The sequence below is a fragment of the Artemia sp. Qi Xiang Cuo genome, chromosome 4 (genome assembly GCF_049724085.1).
Source record: "Artemia sp. Qi Xiang Cuo chromosome 4, ASM4972408v1, whole genome shotgun sequence".
Classification (NCBI taxonomy): domain Eukaryota; kingdom Metazoa; phylum Arthropoda; class Branchiopoda; order Anostraca; family Artemiidae; genus Artemia; species Artemia sp. Qi Xiang Cuo.
The window spans coordinates 8,494,628-8,508,685 of NC_142797.1; positions in this window are offsets into that span (position 1 = coordinate 8,494,628).

The window sequence follows — 14,058 nt, forward strand, 5'->3', positions numbered from 1 at the left end:
TGTCTTGTTTATACCTAACACTGAGTGTACGTTTTTGTTTCTGACGATTTTTTAAGGAAAGAAAATTGCAGAACAAAACATTTTCTTCAACAGAAAGTAACAATTATTTTTTCACTTTGTGAAAAGAATGGTTACATAAGAATATGTAATATATCCTTATGTAACCATTAGGACAAAAATTCCATTGTATTTTGATATTTAAATTTTTGTTGAAGTTAATTAAATGTAACACTATAAAAAGAAAAAAAATTATATTCAAACTTCTAGGTCTGTATTTCAAAATAAAATTTTTTACTTACAGCAAGCAACACTTGGAGCAAGGAAAAAAAACATAATTCAGCCCATCTGTGGGAACACCGTTTTTATTTTTAATGAATCAAACAATTTTTCAGTGAGAATTTTGCAAACTGGAAGCCTCCCCTCCTCCCGCCTTAAAAACATGACAACACTTTCTACCGTTTATTCAAGGAATGAACTTAACTTTTGTCAATTAATTGAAAAACGAAGTTTTTTTTAATGGAAGTATGAAACTTACAACGACTAAAAATTACTGCTTGACAGCTTATACAACATATTTCTGGAATATTGGTTCAAATAAACTGTTCTTATATTTCCCTTAATTTTTAGAATTCTGAAAAACTAGGACTCCTCCTTGTCTGTAGACCTACTAAAGGCAATTGCACCGCTTGTCCTTTAGTAAAACTAAATATATTTAAACATTTTCCTATAATTATAACGTAGAAAAATAAGAAAATCTGTTAAATAAATTTTGGTGTCTTAATTGCTGAGATTTCCAAGAATTGATTATTGTACATTAAACATTCAAAAACATTCAGTAGGTATCCCAGCTCGTATAAAAAGAGTGTACAGCGTCTTTGATTGACAATATCTTCTGTACGGCTACTATGATCCAAAATTGTGTCTTAGTAAATGACATTTCTGATAAATTCCCTATTTACTGTAGCTACTGCTTTGGAAATATAGCTATAAGGAGGATTCACTGATCTACTAAAATGTCCTTTACATTTGGTGAGGTCAAGTTAGCTCTTCTTAGGTCAGGATTGGCAGAAAACTCTTAGGGAATTTTGGGAATGATTCTGATTTTTGCAGTTTATTTGATACCTTTTATGAATCTATTAAAGAGGCTGTTCTTGATATTTGCCCTATTTTGCCTCCTAATCGTAGATCCAAGAGGGCCGTTCTTCTAAATCCTGGGATAACCCGTGGTCATCTTAGGAGTTGTAGGAGAAAGAATAATCTTTGAGGGGCTTACAAGCCTGCTAGCACCTCAATTAATGCTATTCGCCTTCAGCGGTTCAAAATCTATATGAATATCTATAATTCTGTGTATCGTACTGCTATGTCCCACTATTATTTTAATTGTTTTTAGATTACAGTAAAGATATTTGGAAAACTTGGCAGACGAGCATCGCCTTTGTTGTTATCTCCGTCACAATCTAGTTTCAAGTCTTATCTTTGGCCACCTTCTATTAAATCAATGTTTTTGGAATTAATTAAAAAACCGCCCGAAAAAGAAGATTTTCAATGACAAGTAAAGGACATATTAAAGTTCAGATTAGAAGAAATAGAAACCTACAATAACTTAAACTCAAAACGACCAGAAGTTACTAGTAAAGAATAAATGAAACCCAAAACGGGTAGATATTGAATAAACATTCATAGCAAAATGACAAAGAACAGGTACTAATATAAATGAATAAATAAATCTTAATACGAGAAAAACTTAATTTGAATATGCAAACCAGGCTTAAAACGAGCAAAATATTTTGCTATTGAAGTATAAATGAAACCAAAAACGAACAGAAATTAAATAGACAATCATAGCAAACAAACATACAATAAGTACTTATATAAATGAATAAATAAATCTTAAATCGAGTGAAACTTAAATTGCATATTCAAATCAAGCTTGAAACAAACAAACATCACTACAAACAAGAGTTTGAGTATTGCCTGCTTCTTTTTACTGTAAAAGTCTAAAACCTACTCATCATTTGCGCTTACTGAAAACTAAATGTGTGTTGAACAGTCTTGGAAAGCACGTACAAAATCAAACTGAATATTGGATATATATATATATATATATATATATATATATATATATATATATATATATATATATATATATATATATATATATATATATATTATATATATATATATATATATATATATATATATATATATATATATATATATATATATATATATATATATATATATATATATATATTGATTTTAATAGTTGAAAGATCATCCGTTCAATATTTTATTCACTGTAATTTTATTTTCATTTTCGATTGCTAAAGTTTCAAGTTTTTCAAATTCCCGATTTCAAAATAATTTTTTTATTCCAAAATAAAACTATATGTGCCGGGAAACAGTCTTGACAAGAACTAAAAAAATTAAACTAAATATTTGATAAATAATGATATCAATTGTAGAAAGCTCATAAGCTCAAGATTTTATTTCACAGCAATTTACATTTTATTTTAATGTTGTAAATATTACAGAAAAAATTACTTGTAATATAATTCATTTTACTAAACTACCAAATATGCAGTAGCGTTTATGCTTTTACCCTTAGGGAAACGGCCAGTCGCCAAACTCTTGTTTGTAGTAAAAACTATAGGTGTCTTGAAAAATCTTGGAAAGAGATAATAAAATTAAACTGAATTCCCACGATTTTTGGAATACAGTATCGTTAATTAGTTGTTTGTTAAAGGGGGAGGGGGACTATTGAGAAAGGGACAGGGGTCAGCTCTCATGAAACTTGTAATAAAATGTCGTTAATTGTCAGGTTAGGGGTCAGCTCCCATGATTTTTGGAATAAAGTATCTTCAATAAATTGTTTTTGGAAGGAGGGAGAGGGGGGGGGGGGGTCAGGCCATGGAGGGAGAGCCAGGGGTCAGATCCCAAGAGTATTGGAATAAAATATCACTATTAAGCTGTTATTATTTTTTTGCAGGGGGGGGGGTCGGTCCATTAAGAGAGGGCTAGGGATCGGTTCCTATGATTTTCTGAATAAAATATCATTTATAAGTTGTTGTTGCTTTTTAAGGTGGGAGTCGGGCCATCGAGGGAGGGCCAGGGGTTAGCTCCCATGATTTTTGGAATAAAATACCGTTAATAAGTCTTTTTTTAGGGGGGGGGGGTTCAGGCCATGGAGGGAGGCTAGGGGTCATCTCCCATGATTTTTGGAATAAAACATCTCTGATAAGTTTTTTGTTTTTGGAGCGCGGGGGGGGGGGGTCATGGAGGGAAGACCAGGGGTCCGCTCTCATGATTTTTGGAATAAAGAATCGTTAATAATTTGTTTTGGGGTAGAGGTCGGGTGATGGAGGAAGGACCAGGGGTCAGCTCCCATATTTTTGGGATAAAACATCATTAATAAGTTGTCTTTCTTCTTCTTCTTTTTTTGGGGGGGGGGATCCGACCATTGAGGGAGGACACGGGGATAGCTCCCATGATTTATCATTGATAAGTTTTTTCGAGGGGTAAGGGGATCGGGCCATAGAGGGTCGGGGGTCAACTCCCATAAGTTTTAGAGTAATATATCGTTAATAAGTGTTTTTAGAGGGGGGGGGAAAGGAGGGTCAGAGTGAGTTCCCATAATTTTTGGAATAAAATATCGTCAATAAGTTGTTTGGGGAGGGGGGTCGGGCAAGGAGTCAGCTCCTATGATTTTTGGAATAAAACATCGTTGATTAGTTTTTTTTAGGGGGGTTGGGCCATGAAGGGAGGACCAGGAGTCTGCTATGATTTTTGGAATAATAAATCGTTTTTGTGCGCAGAGGGGGGGGGGGTCGGGCCAGGGGGTCAGCTCCCATATTTTTGGAATAAAATATCGTTAATGAGTTTCCTTTTTAGGGGCAAAAGGAGGAGGACCGGGCTATGGAGAAACAGGAGCCAGCTTGTATAAATTTCGGACTAAAATATCACTAATAAGATTTTTTGGAGTGATGGTGAGGGTCGGGCTTATCTGATCTTTGAACTATTTAAAAAAAAACCTCGTATAAAAACCTTATATGGCCCTAGCGTATAACTGACAACACTTGTTCCCTGCTCTTGGGGGTTGTGTTGACCCTGGAATTTTTTGTTATCTGCCTTTTTAACTTATTAAAAAAATGGCTATCTCAAAAACTTGATCGGATGGATTGGGGGAAAAGAGGGCAGGGGGAGGGGCTAGTTGCCCTCCAATTCCTTTTGACTCTTAGAAAGACAAATTAGAACTTTCAATTTTCAATCAAATGAGTCCCCTCAGAAGTTTGTACAACCCCCACCCCCTATCCATAAAAACCTTATTGCCCCCAGAGCATAGTTCACAACACTTACCCCGGTGTTCTGGGGGGAGGTTGTGCAAACCTCGGAGTTTTAGTTATATGATCTTTGGTCTATTTTGAACAAAATGCCTATCTCAAAGTTTTTATCAGATGCATTTGGAGAAAAAGGAAATGAGAGGGGGGGGAGGGAGGGGCTATTTGCCATCTGATCACTTTTGACTCTTAAAAAGGGAACTGAAATTTTCAATTTCTAATCATTTGAGTCCCACCTTCGAAATGAGCCACCTTCGAAGTTTATACGATCACTCCTCAAATAAGGAGTCGCCCTAAGTTGAAGAAGGTTGTGCCGTGCTTTTTTTTTTTTTTTTTTTTATGTCGTTGATAGCGATGTATATATAATGTTTTTTTTTTGAAGGGTGTATAGCCTAAACAAGTTTGCTTCTGCTGGTAGATTTATTTATTTGTTTGATTTAAATAAAAGTAGTAACAGAGGTGCTGATTTCAAATACACATGAAAAAATACATTGAATTGTGCATAAGGTTTCAAAAATACATGAAAAATTACATTGGAATTGGGCAAGGAAAACCCATGTATGGGAAACTGTATTTACGCGTGAACATTTTTATGTACATATTGAATTTGCCACCTTTATGTTCCCTGGCAGCTTTCCATGGTTGATTACCAGACTAATTAAAAAACCGGTGTGATAAAGAGTACAGTTCCAAAAATACATCCTTTGAATAGGCAATGTAATGATCTCTAGTTTTGGCTATTGAGCCTAGAAAAACATTTCTGAAAAGTCTTTTTCCCTCTTTATCATTAGATGACTGTCCGCGGGAAGGCATATTATGCAATCTAGTTTCCTATCTATTATTGTCTAATGGAGTACCGTTAGAAGAAACATCTCTGATTGATCACGGAAATGGGTGTTGCCTTAGAAACCAGTCCGCTCGCTTTACACGATGGGTATGGTAGGTATAGTCTGGTTTAGTTTTTCAAAGAGAGTGAGTATTTGACATTTTTGCCAAAAGGGATAAGGAATTCGCAAATTGGACTCTATGAACGATATTAATTAATGTTTTGAATAATAGGAGTGTGAAGGATTCTAATTAGTGATTGGATTGTATGACGGTGGAGAAAAAAAAGGATTAAACTGATTAACAGTTAAGGTAACCCCGAAGGGGTTGTTAACTCAGGTAATTTGTTACTTGACCTAGCCTTACCTCTCCGATGTGGTCTGTATAATACACAAGTAACGTTTGAAAAGTATTGTCAATTTAAAATAGGATCTAACGTTCCCGTCGTTCCCCCATTTCTGAGGGGGCAGGGAAGGGTAGGAGAGGGGGAGGGGGAGTCAATTTTTGAGGTAACACATTCTAAAAGTTGGCAAGGTTTTTGTTTTTGATAAGAATTGCACAATGAATGTACGTCATGAATTCCCCCTCCCCGTGCTAGGATTATTGCCTGGCTGTAACAATGGATATTACCTCTAAATACAGAGAATTAAGGTGATAGTTAAATTGGGTTGAGTTGCACAAAGGTTCAGTTGCACGAGAGTTCAGTAGTACGAGGGTTCAATTGTACAGGGTTTCGATTATACAGGGGTTCAGTTACATGGAGGGTTCAGTTGCACGAGGGGGGATTTGCGAATTGGAGGAGATGGGATGATAGTGTACTGTATAATACACAAGTGATGTTTTGGAGAGTATTGTCAATTTAAAATAGTTTAGAAATAAAAAAAATTAACCAGAAATGGCTGAAAAGTGTTCTGAGGGTGATGGGTTGCATGGAAGGTTGAGATGCACGAGGGGTCAGTTACAGGGGGTCCAGGTATACGGGGGTTGAGTTAAATTGGGGAGAGTTGAAGGAGGTTTCAGTAGCACGAGTGTTCGGTAGCACGGGGGTTCAGTTGTAGAGGGTGTTGGTTATACAGGGGTTCAGTTACAGGGAGGGTTCAGTTGCACGAGGGGGGATTTGCGAATTGGAGGAGATGGGATGAAAGTGTACTGTATAATGCACAAGTGTTGTTTTGGAGAGTATTGTCAATTTAGGATAGTTTAGATATACAACCAAAATTAGCAACAAATGGCTTAAAAGTGTTGTTAGGGAGATGGGTTGGAAGGGGATTTGACAGGCCCGACGAGTCGTCTCCCAGGAGTACAGTGCCATATTGGTGGCGTTTTATTGGATTGAGTTGCTCGAGGGTTCACTAGACCGAGAGGTCTGAAAAACGGGGGTTCGGTAGTGCAGGTTTTTGGGTCTACAGAGGATCAGTTAAATGGAGGGTACAGTTTCACGAGGGGGGATTTGCGAATTGGAGGAGAAGGGGTGATAGTTTACTGTATAATACACAAGTGATGTTTTGGTGAGTATTGTCAATTTAAAATAGTTTAGAAATAAAAAAAAATTAACAAGAAATGACTGAAAAGTGTTTTGAGGGGGATGGGATTGCATGGAGAGTTGAGCTGCACGAGGGTTCAGTTAAAGGGGATACAGTTACACGGGGGTTTAGTTAAATTGGGTCGAGGTGCACGAGGGTTCAGTAGCACGAGGGTTCAGTAGCACGGGGGTTCAGTTGCACGAGGGGGGATTTGCGAATTGGAGGAGATGGGGTGATAGTGTACTGTATAATACACAATTGATGTTTTGGTGAGTATTGTCAATTTAAAATAGTTTAGAAAAAAAAAATTAACAAGAAATGGCTGAAAAGTGTTTTGAGGGAGATGGGATTGCATGGAGGGATGAGTTGCACGAGGGTTCAGTTAAAGGGGGTACAGTCACACGGGGGTTTAGTTAAATTGGGTAGAGTTGCACGAGGGTTCAGTAGCACGAGAGTTCAGTAGCACGGGGGTTCAGTTGTACAGGGTTTCGGTTATACAGGGGTTCAGTTACATGGAGGGCTCACTTGCACGAGGGTTCAGTTAAATGGGGTATAGTTACACAGGGGTTTAGTTAAATTGGGTCGAGTTGCACGAGGGTTCAGTAGCACGAGGGTTCAGTAGCACGGGGGTTCAGTTGTACAGGGGTTCAGTTGTACAGGGGTTCAGTTACACGGAGGGTTCAGTTGCACGGGGGTTGAGTTAAATGGGGCTTGAGTTCCATGAGAGTCGACTATAAATAAGGATTTTGTGTCTTTCTGAACTTTCTGTGAGAGGCGGGGGCAAGTATTTAGTTTAAATAATTCTATAAGGAATTGAGTTTTTCTTTCATTGAAATGCAAGAGTTGGAATATTTCAGTAGTGCTTTGTCGTGGTTTAGCTTGTCACAGTTACATTCTCTTGATCTTTCAAAGTTCACTTTGATTTTATGTCATTGATTCTTTTTGTTTGCATGTCCGGGTTGGTGTTTGCAAGTCCAAGTTGGGTTTTCAGACCTACGTTTTTTAGATTATCGTGGGTGTTTGGTTCCCGGGGTTTATTATTTGAGAAGTTAACTTTAGTATTTCGTGATTTGACATGCCTGAAATCATGAATTAGAATATTTAATTGGATGTTTGGGGATTTTCAGACCTAGGTTTTTTAGGTTTTCGTGTGTGTTTGACTCCTGGGAGTTTATTATTTGAGAAGTTAACTTTAGTATTTTGTGGTTTTACTTGCCTGAAATCATGAATTAGAATATTTAATTAGCTCTTTGACTCCTGGGTTTTATTATTTGAGAAATTAACTTTAGTATTTTGTGGTTTTACGTGCCTGAAACCATGAATTAGAATAGTTAATTATCTGTTTGGGTTTTCAGACCTAGTTTTTTAGATTTTCGTGGGTGTTAGGTTACTGGGGTTTATTATTTGAGAAGTTAACTTTAGTATTTTGTGGTTTTACGTGCCTTAAATAATGAATTAGAATAGTTAATTTAGCTGTTTGGGTTTTCAGACCTAGTTTTTTTAGATTTTCGTGGGTGTTAGGGTCCTGGGATTTATTATTTGAGAAGTTAACTATAGAATTTCGTATTTGACGTGCCTGAAATAATGAATTATAATAGTGAGTTGGCTGTTTAGGGATTTTGAGACCTCGGTTTTTTAGGTTTTCGTGTGGGTTTGACTCCTGGGGTTTATTATTTGAGATGTTAACTTTCGTATTTTGTGGTTTTACGTGCCTGAAATCATGAATTAGAATGTTTAATTAGCTGTTTAGGGTTTTCAGACCTAGTTTTTTTTTAGATTTTCGTGGATGTTTGACTCCTGGGGTTTATTATTTGAGAAGTTAACTTTAGTATTTTATGATTTTAAGTGCCTGAAATCATGAATTAGAATATTTAATTACCTGTTTAGGGTTTTCAGACCTAGATTTTTTAGATTTTCGTGTGTGTTTGACTCCTGGGGTTTATTATTTGAGAAGTTAACTTTAGTATTTTATGGTTTTACGTGCCTGAAATCATAAATTAGAATATTTACTTAGCTGTTTGGGTTTTCAGACCTAGTTTTTTAGATTTTCGTGGGTGTTTGGTTCCCGGGGTTTATTATTTGAGAAGTTAACTTTAGTATTTAGTGCTTTTACGTGCCTGAAATCATGAATTAGAATATTTAATTAGCTGTTTGGGTATTCAGATACAGTTTTTTAGATTTTCGTGGGTGTTCGGCTCCTGGGATTTATTATTTGAGAAGTTAACTTTAGTATTTCATAGTTTGACTTGCCTGAAATCATGAATTAGAATATTTAATTGGCTGTTTGGGGATTTTCAGACATAGGTGTTTTAGATTTTCGTGTGTGTTTGACTCCTGGGGTTTATTATTTGAGAAGTTAACTGTAGTATTTTGTGGTTTTACGTGCCTGAAATCATGAATTAGAATAGTTAATTAGCTGTTTGGGTTTTCAGACCTAGTTTTTTAGATTTTCGTGTGTGTTAGGTTCCTGGGGTTTATTATTTGAGAAGTTAACTTTAGTATTTCGTGATTTGACGTGCCTGAAATCAGGAATTATACTAGTTAATTATCTGTTTGGGTTTTCAGACCTAGTTTTTCAGATTTTCGTGGGTGTTAGGTTCCTGGGATTTATCATTTGAGAAGTTAACTTTAGTATTTCATAGTTTGACTAGCCTGAAATCATGAATTAGAATATTTAATTGGCTGTTTGGGGATTTTCAGACCTAGGTTTTTTAGATTTTCGTGTGTGTTTGACTCCTGGGGTTTATTATTTGAGAAGTTAACTTTAGTATTTTGTGGTTAAGTCAACTCTTGGATGCACAATACGGAAATTCCATTCAAGAAATTATGAAAATATTTGTAAGTAAGTAACAAGCTCTTTATTGATTTCACCTCTTGAATATACAGTACAGATACTTCATTCTAGAAACGTGATTAAACACGTTTTGAAACTACATGCTATTTGCTTGCCTTTCCTTGTCACCGATTTTTGTACGTATCTTAAAATGACAAAATATGCCTACGGCTCTAACAATTGTACTCTATTATTGGTCTGAGATACGATGTGGCTTTCCAATTGGTATTCTACGATCCGGTTATCGACACAAGCTTGTCTATTGCATGCTTTATATGAGTATTTTTTACGCAGTTGTATATTAAACCCATAAGTAAATATCTTTAAAAAAAAGTAGAGACGAAGAAGTTGATTGCAGTGTGTTCATATAACAAGGTTATTGCGGCATTAAATGCCGACAAGGAGAGGTATTTAAACTATGAAACAAGTACAAGTGGTAGCACTATTGGAAATGTATGAATGCACTGTCATGACAGTAAGGAATTAAATTTCTTTGGAATACCGAAAAAATTCAACTCTTATGTTGGTGGTTATGCGAGATTGAGATCCCCAGAGATGAATGCACTTAAAGAGAATGCCAACATAAAAATAATCGTTGATGATAGAGGACAACTCCTTGCTACTGATACAGGTAAAACATTACCTACTGATACATCTAATCGTCAGCTTTCGGGTATTAGCATTCAAAGGTATGTTAAAAAAGAAAGGCATACTCTTCTACTAATATCGTAAACCATATCTTGTCTACGTGCCGAAACTGTTACCTATGTGAAAATAATGTGATAATAGACAGTGAAATTGCCAGAAAAATAAAAAGGGCATTGTCAGAAAATATAACTATGGAATATAAAGATGAATCGATGAAAAACAAAGCACCAGCAAACGTTACAGCCATTGATCAAACAGTCAATGAACCAAAGTCGACATAGCTTTATTTCATTTTTTTAAGGTTAATTTAGACGAGGTTAGGTGCGCGCACGTAACCTCGTCTAAATTAACCTTAAAAAAATGAAATAAAGCTATGTCGACTTTGCATATTTTATTCAAAATATCCGAGAAATCGCTGGAGGGGGCATTTCTTTCGATGTCTCTGATTGGTCCCTAAAAATGGGTGTTGTCTGAGAAACCAGTCTGGTTTAAAACATGGAGTTTTCGTTCTAGTCACTTTTTTGCAATGCGTATGAGGCAGTGGGGAATTCCCACTCGTTCGGAAGGGTACCAAGGAAAAGGCAAGCACATAGCATGTAGTTTCAAAACGTGTTTAATCGAGTTTCTTGAATGAAGTATCTGTACTGTATATTCAAGAGGCGAAATCAATAAAGAGTTTATTACTTACTCACAAGTATTTTCATAAATTATTGAATGAAACTTCCGTATTGTGTATCTAAGAGTTGACTTCTAGAAAGAAACTTTAACTTACTGACAATTTTTTCATAACTTCTTGAATTAAATTTCTACATTTTGTATATCTGTGAACATTTTTTTTGATAAAGAGAAAAAAACAAACCTCGCCTAAATTAACCTTAAAAAAATGAAATAAAGCTATGTCGACTTTGCATATTTTATTCAACATATCCAACAAAGGATGCCTAGATTTTGTCAATGTTATCCCATGTGTCTGACAATAGATGTATGCAAATTCCTTTTCTTACATCTCCGATGTTTTAATAGACATTCTAAACGTTTGATATGCTAGCTTACTCTAAAAATAATGAACACATAACAAGGTAATGCATAATATATTTTTAATGAGATAATACTATGTAGAATATTAATACAAAATATATTATGATACATTATTAATATCAATGATTAACTTAGGACATTTGGAATCTGTTCCATAAAATAGTTCACCATGTTCTCTCTTGATATTGTAGCCATTGTCTTCTCTTAGTTCGTAATCAGTAGAATAATCACTATTCCATTTAGTCATACACAATTTTTACTGGTGTCTCATCAACAGGCTGAATATGCTTTTCGTCTTTGGTATTATTTGGTTCATTGACTGTTTGATCAATGGCAGCAACGTTTGCTGGTGCTTTGTTTTTCATCGATTCATCTTTATATTCCATAGTGATATTTTCTGACAATGCCCTTTTTATTTTACTGGCAATTTCACTGTCTATTATCACATTATTTTTACATAGGTAACAGTTTCGGCACGTAGACAAGATATGGTTTACGATATTAGTAGAAGAGTAGGCCTTTCTTTTATTGATCTTCCGTTGAATGCTAATACCCGAAAGCTGACGATAGGATGTATGGGTAGGTAATGTGTTGCCTGCAACAGTAGCAAGGAGTTGTCCTCTATCATCAACGATTATTTTTATATTGGTATTCTCTTTGAGTGCAATCATCTCTGGAGATCTCAATCTCGAGTAACCACCAGCATAAGAGTTGAATTTTTTCGCTAGTCCGATGAAATTTAATTCCTTAGTGTCATGACAATGCATGCATATATTTCAAATAGTACTACCACTTGTACTTCCTTCATAGTTTAAATACTTCTCCTTGTCGGCATTCAATGCTGCAATAACTTTATTATATGAACACACTTTATTCAACTTCTCCGTCTCCACTTTTTTTTAAAGATATGACTTATGGGTGTATTGTACCACTGCGTAAAAAATACACATATAATACATGCAATAGACTAGGTAGTGTCAATAACCGGATCATAGAATACCAATGGGACGGCCATATCATATAACTGACCAATAATAGAGTACAATTGTTAGAGCCGTAGGCATATTTTGTCATTTTAAGATACGTACAAAAATCGGTGCCAAGGAAAGGCAAGCAAATAGCATGTAGTTTCAAAACGTGTTTAATCACGTTTCTTGAATGAAGTATCTGTACTGTATATTCAAGAGGTGAAATCAATAAAGAGCTTGTTACTTACTTACAAATATTTTCATAATTTCTTGAATGAAATTTCCGTATTGTGTATCCAAGAGTTGACTTAACCACAAAATACTAATGTTAACTTCTCAAATAATAAACCCCAGGAGTCAAACACACACGAAAATCTAAAACCCTAGGTCTGAAAATCCCCAAACAGCCAATTAAATATTCTAATTCATGATTTTAGACAAATCAAACTATGAAATACTAAACTTAACGTCTAAAATAATAAATAACAGTAGCAGAAAGTCCCTGAACATCTAAGAAAATATGTATGTAAACCCTAACCTCTGGTTAACTATTCTCTCTCATTATTTCAGGCACTTTAAATCACGAAATACTCAAGTCCGCGTCTCAAATCATAAGCCCCAGGAGCCTAACACCCACTAAAATCTAAAAAAACTAGGTCTGAAAACCCAAACAACTAATTAAATTTTCTAATTCATGATCTCAGGCGAGTAAAATACCAAAATACTAAATTTATCTTTTCAACTAATAAAATCCAGCGGTCAAACACACACGAAAAACTAACAAACCTAGGAATTAAGCTTGCAAAACCGTCAGTTAAAAATTCTGTTACATGATTTCAGGCACGTCAAACTATTAAATACTCAAGAAAAATTCTCAAATAATAAATAAAAGAAACCTAAAGCCCACTAAAAACTAAAAAACTATGTCTGAAAACCCAAACAGCTAATTAACTATTCTAATTCATGATTTCAGGCACGTCAAACCATGAAATACTAAAGTTAACTTCTCAAATAATAAACCCCAGGAACCTAACACCCACGAAAATCTAAAAATCTAGGTCTGAAAACCCAAACAGCTAATTAACTATTCTAATTCATGATTTCAGGCACGTAAAACCACAAAATACTAAATTTCGTTTCTCAAATAATAAACCCCAGGAGTCAAACACACACGAAAATCCAAAAAACCTAGGTCTGAAAACCCTAAACAGGTAATTAACTATTTTAATTCATGATTTCAGGTACGTAAAACCATAAAATACTAAAGTTAGCTTCTCAAATAATAAACCCCAGGAGTCAAACATCCACGAAAATCTAAAAAAACCTAGGTCTGAAAACCCTAAACAGCTAATTAAATATTCTAATTCATGATTTCAGGCATGTAAAAGCACAAAATACTGCAGTTAAATTCTCAAATAATAAACCCCAGGAGTCAAACACAAACGAAAACCTAAAAAACCTAGGTCTGAAAATCCCCAAACAGCCAATTAAATATTCTAATTCATGATTTCAGGCAAGTCAAATACGAAATACTAAAGTTAACTTCTCAAATAATAAATCCCAGGAACCTAACACCCACGAAAATCTAAAAAAACTAGGTCTGAAAACCCAATGAGATAAATTAACTATTCTAATTCATGATTTCAGGCACGTAAAACCACCTAATACTAAAGTTAACTTCTCAAATAATAAACCCCAGGAATCAAACACCCATGCAAATCTAAAAAACTAGGTCTGAAAAACCCAAACAGCTAATTAACTATTCTAATTCATGGTTTCAGGCAAGTAAAACCACAAAATACTAAAGTTAACTTCTCAAATAATAAACCCCAGGAGTCAAACAGCTAATTAAATATTCTAATTCATGATTTCAGGCAAGTAAAACC